Genomic DNA, 6348 nt, shown 5'->3' with positions numbered 1-6348 from the left:
ACTTTGAAATAAATAACACAAATAGCACGGGTTATACACTGAAGTGTGCATAAGCCAGCTTGAATAATAGTTCAATGCAGAACGGGTGGCATACGGAATAACGCAAGCCACTTTGAAATAAAATAAAATAAGAAATCTTTTTGTTATTTTTCAAATTTTTATTTTTGTATTTGATTTTTTGTTTTTCAAAATTTTTTTAATTTTTGAAAAATGAATCAAATTCCTTCCATGGTAAAGTGAATTAAGGATCAAGATTTAGCATACCAAGTTTAGAGATTAGAAATTAAACCTCTTTTCGTCCAGTGGTTTTGTGAACAATCAGCGAGTTGGTTGTCAATTCCCCACGAAATGAGTTCATGTCACCTTTCTCAACATGATCTTTGAGAAAAGATATCTCACATCAATTGTTTTGAACGTGAGTGGTTTGACTGAGTTGACGGCATTGCAATGGCACTTTGAGAATCACAATAGATAGGGACAAGATCATATTTCAGACCATAGTCAGTAAGTTGTGTTTCATCCCTGACACTTGAGCACAACAACTAGCAGCAGCTACATATTCAGCTTCTGCTGTTGACAGCGATACGCAATTTTGCTTCTTGGATGACCAACTTACAATCTTATCCCCTAAGAATTGTAAAGTACCAGATGTGCTTTGCAATCAAGCTACAACCTACATGATCTGCATCTGAATAGGCAGTTAAATTGAATCTAGTATCCCTTGGATACCAGAGACCAAGATTGGGTGTACCCTTCAGATAACGAAAATTCGTTTCACAGCTTGGTAATGTAAATCATAGAGCGGCTTGATACCTAGCACACATCATGTTGCAAACATTATCTGGGCGAGATGCTGTAAGATACAACAAGAACCAATCATGCTTCTATACCTCTTTTGGTCAAATGGTTTCCCATTTTTATCAGCATTTATTTTGTACAACCAGCCATTGGGGTTGAATTGAAGAACATTAGTCATTTCAAACTTTTCAACATATCTTTTATGTACTTACCTTGTGATTATAAAATACCAGTTGGTAGTTTTTGATTTGTAGACCCAAAAAGTAACTCATTTCCCCAATCATGCTCATTTTAGAGATGAAAATTTTGGCAAAAAGTTTGACTGGTTGACCCAAAAATAATGTCATCAACTATATTTGGACAGTAAAAATGTTTACCTTGCTTACGAATAATAGGGTAGGGTCAATAGTACCTTTGTAAAGCCTCCTTGAGTAGAAAGTAGATAAGGAATCATACCATGCTCGGGTGCCTACTTCAAACCATAGAGAGCTTTGTCTAACCTGTAGACATGGTTTGGCTTTTTAGGATCAACAAAACCTTCAGGTTGCTCCACGTAAACTTCTTCTTTGAGTTTTCCATTCAAGAATGCTGTTTTGACATCCATTTGAAACACTGTGAAGTTTCTGAATGCAGCATAACTAAGAAGACGAATGGCCTCCATTCTTGCAACGGAGTGAAAGTTTCGTCGAAATCCACACCAGGTTGTTGGCAGTAACCTTTTGCAACTAATCTAGCTTTGTTCTTTACTACAAACCATTTTCATCCTTCTTGTTCTTGAAATCCACTTGTGCGAATGGTTCTTCTTTTCTTGGATTTGGAACCAATCTCCATACCTTCAGCCTCTCAAACTGAGCTAATTCATTCTTGCATTGCTTTAACCCACTCTGGATCACTAAGAGCTTCAGAGACTGTTTTGGGTTCAATGTTACTCAGTGAAAGTTGATGTGTATTTCTAGTCTTAAATTTATGAACACGAAAGCTACTGACTACTACACACTTGCGGGCATGAACCCGTTCGTTATGCAATATAGTTGACTTTGTAAACCGAGGTCGAACACAAGGACTTAATAAGCAATGTTACATAAATGATTCAGATTAAAAGGGGGGTTTTGTGACCGAATTGTCACGTTGCAAAGTTAGTGAAGAACGTCAGTAATCCCGTAGGATTAATCGCAAAGAGTATTTGATTGATTGAATCTTAACACAGATTTAAAAATGAACACCTACTTGGATCAGCTCACATGCCAATCATCGGATCTAAATACTACTTGCATTTGTTGAACGACTCAAAAAGTAGACAAGATGAACTCCCGTTATACTGAAACTTTAACTGCTAAATACATAATTATTGCTCCCGCACTTATTTCTCCTCTAACAGTTAAGCATTAAATCCTGTGATTGATTTTATGATTTAATCTTTTGAAAGCTTTCTCCCGAACTGCTTATTTGCCTAATCAGATCCCTTTATCATAGACGTTTACACATTCGAAATGAATTTAATTGTTTTTAATCTTCATCGTTGATTTTCCCCGACTCCAATGATTTCAAGTTAATTACAGACCGATTAACCATTTCATAAATCAATTGACAATGACATAGATTTCTCCCGAACTTCTAATTACAATTATCAATCAATTAATATAAAGTTGAAAACAATATTTAAATCCAAATAATGTGGATCTTCGATTAACATATAAACCTTGTTCACATTTGCAGCAACATCAATTCGACCCTATGACATGCTTACTACCCAAGCGGGTGCTAAAGATTTAGCTATTCATATTAGAAATGCAAGAACAAACAATAGAGAGAAATCATATTATACCAATGAATGATGATAATCCGGTAGCAATGATGATTACAATCCAAAGCTGAATATAAGCGAAACCCTAATCACTTGATTGCTCCAAAGTATTCCTAAGTATGAGAAAACTAATGAAATTTTGCCAAGAATTCGTCCCCCAAGCAGAACCCTAATCGTCTATATATACAAAATTCGCGTGTACTGCCGTTAGTGGAGTAATGGCCGTACCTTTGAACTTCCCTTGTAACTGCCGTTACACTCCTTTGAAAAACTAACTGCCGTTACTCCAGTAACTGCAAGTTATAAGAGTTTCATGATTTTCCTTTGTAATGGCCATTACTCCAGTAACGGGAGTTACAAACTCTAGGATTCGTTTTCCTTCGTCTTTCGCTCGATTTCACCGAATCTTCCTCCCTTCTTCTATATATCATCGAACTCAACCAATTCATTCTTCTAATCATTTTCCAACCTGAAAACCTTAACACCCTTCAAAGCATCAAAAGTTGGATATAAAACTATCAAAATGACGAATAATTGGTTCTAAAATCACGTGGAAAATGGTATAAAATTGACACATCAAAGTGCAACAAGACACTCATTGACTGTAGTACGGGTAGAAACACCAGCTTGTGGATCTCCGATGATTTGTTCAGCAGGATGATCCTTGCGTATACGTGACCACTTGTTGTCATGAGGAAGAGGATCTTGTTGATGAAGGTCAACATTATCATCATTAAATCCAGAGTTCTGTTGAGCAATGGAATCATAGCTTGGAAGAACTCTTTCCTCAAAATTTGGATGATCAAAATCCAGTGGTACATACACATTTGGAGTATTTGATGGATTTGTTGTTTGGGTGATTTGAGAAGGTTGTTCTTGATCATTCTTTTGAGAATAAATATCAGTTGAAGATGATTCTTCTTGCTCTGTAGAATTTGAAGATGATTCATGATTGTTGTCTGGAACTGATTCATTTGATTGAATGGGTCATTGTTCGGAATTGTTCAATGATGACTTGAGGTTCCTTTTCTTGAATCGGTTTTGAATTGTAGAATTCTTCAAAAAGAATATCTAGCTCTTCACTTGTTGGAGTTGGATATTTCTTGAATTTTGAAGCTAAGGTAGACGTCCTTGAGGAAGCACTAAAGTACTTGGATCACTAGTTGTTGGTAGCAAACTTTCTTGTTCAAATATCATACCAGACATCTCGTCAAACCAAACATTCATGGTTTCTTGAATCGTGTTTGTTCGACGATTAAAGATTCGATATGCAATTGATGTCTTTGAGTAACCAACAAAGTAACCTTCGTCACCTTTCCTTTCAAACTTTCCAACATTTTCCCGATTATTCAAGGTATAATAGACACAACCCAAAATATGGAAGTAATTGATGTTGGGTTTTCGTTTGTTAATAACCTCATAAGGAGTCTTCTCATGACACTGATTGATGATGGACCGATTTTGAGTATGACAAGCTGTGTCAACAGCTTCAGCCCACATGTTTGATGGTAACTTGGAATAAGCAAGCATTGTTCTTGCTGCTTCCACCAGCGTACGGTTTCTCCTTTCAACAACACCATTTTGTTGCGGGGTACGAACAGCAGAGAATTGGTGAGTAATGCCTTTTGATTTACAAAAGTCATTGAAGATGGCATTTTTGAACTCAGTACCGTTATCTGAACGGATATAACGGACTGGAAGTTGAAGATTTACTTGAGTGGAAGTGATGAAATCGATCAGTATTTGAGTTGTTTCATCTTTTGAAGCAAGAAACTTGACCCAAGTGTATCTAGAATAATCATCAATGATAACCAGAATATATCTCTTCCCGTTTCTGCTTTGTACTTTCATAGGCCCACAAAGATCCATGTGAATCAAATGAAGAGGTGCCAAAGTGTGTGGAATTTTCTTGGTTTATGAGAAGTTCTCTTGATCTTCCCAACTGCACAAGAAGGACAGACATGCTCACTTTCATATTTGTAGTCAGGCAAGCCTTCAACAAGTTGCTTGTTGACTAATGCATTGATGGTTTGATAATTCAAGTGAGAAAGCCTTCTGTGCCACAACCAAGAATTTTTCGAAGTAGCTTTTGAAACAAGACAGATATTATCAGTTGGTTGGTTATCATCAAGATTAACTGTGAAAAGATTGTCTTCACGATCTCCGCATAGGATATCAACTCCATCTAGAGTTTGGACTTTGCACAGAGATTGTCGAAAAAGTACTTGAAGATTGTTGTCACAGAACTGTCCAACACTGAACCTTTTTGATGACAATTCCGTTTCTTTCAATCTCTCCATAACCTAGAATTGGAGCAAAATTGTTGTTTCCGAAACGAACAGTTCCCATGAATCTTTCAACAAAATTCTTGAGCAATGATTTATTGTCAGTCATGTGTTTTGAACACCCGGAATCGAGTATCCATACACAGATGGTTATTACCTGCAAACAAAAATTTAACCGACTTTAGGTACCCACTTAAAGACGGGTCCTTTGTGGTTAGTTAAAACAGGCAGGGAGTATAACTTAGGAAATGCATACAAACATGCTTTTATGTCAATATACTTGTTAACAAGCACATTATCAATAAGCACATTTCGATTGAACAATCGAATATTAACGCATGAATCAAAAGTAACATGTTTACCAACATTCAAACCATGCATATAAGAACAAGAATTATCATTGTTTACAACATCACAAGGCCTAGCCTTGGCACCATTAACATTGTTTAACTCAGAGGACTTAAAAGATAAATTGTTTGACTCAACAAAAACATGCTTCTTCTTTCTACCATCTTTTCTTCTTCGCCTTTTCTTCTTTTTATCAACATTAGTGATCTTAGGTACTAATGACTTAGCTACCCATTTAGACTCACTAATCAAGCCCTTTCCACCTGTTGGATTGACATTAAGAAGATTAGAATGAGAGTTTTGAAGCACTTTTATCTTTTCAGACTCTTTTGGAGGTGCGGAAACTTCTTGTTTCTTAGATTTATCATGAGAACACCAGCCATATCTATCCCTATACCTAGTTGCACCATTTGAAGCATCCCTAGTTAGCAAAACTGAGCTAGACTTAGACACTTTAGAATTTGAACTAGATTGAGAGCTAGACGAAGAAACATTTGAATTGATTTTCAGAAGTTTCACTTTGTTGTATTTGATTTGGGATTGGTCTCATCTTGTTTGGTTTTAACATGCTTTCTGGGGTAGAACACTTTGTTTTTAACTTATTGATTCTTGGTTTGGTGACAGTCTTTGGTTCAGTCTTGATGGGTTTGGAAGTAACCTGTTTCTTTGAATAATATGAAGTTGGAGCTTTGAAAAATGATTTTGGAGATTCCTCTTTTGATTCAACTTTGATTTTGGTAGATTCAATCTTTTTCTCAGTTTCAGAATCAAAAACATATTCTCCCTCCATGAATTTATCAAAATCAGATTTGTGGAATGGTGAAACCGAGAGAATTTTGAAAAATCAGGAGTTTTGTTTTCCAACTTCACAGTATTGGTTGTCTCAGGAATAAATTAACTTGAACTGACGCTTCTTTGGTTTCACAAGAAAATGAGTAGAAGTATCAACACCTATACTAACACAAGGCTTAGGGTGAACAACTAACTCTTCAGGAAACTCACAAGTGAAAAACCTAACGTAGTACCATATCAAAACTAAACTATGCGCAAGTTCGTCATTCGATAAATCAGATTGCACATAATCATCAGCTATGCCAGTAGCAGTATTTCGAC

The sequence above is a fragment of the Erigeron canadensis genome, chromosome 2 (assembly GCF_010389155.1).
Source record: "Erigeron canadensis isolate Cc75 chromosome 2, C_canadensis_v1, whole genome shotgun sequence".
Taxonomy (NCBI): Eukaryota; Viridiplantae; Streptophyta; class Magnoliopsida; order Asterales; family Asteraceae; genus Erigeron; species Erigeron canadensis.
The sequence above is the reverse complement of the archived record's forward strand: the minus strand, read 5'-3'. Positions refer to the sequence as shown.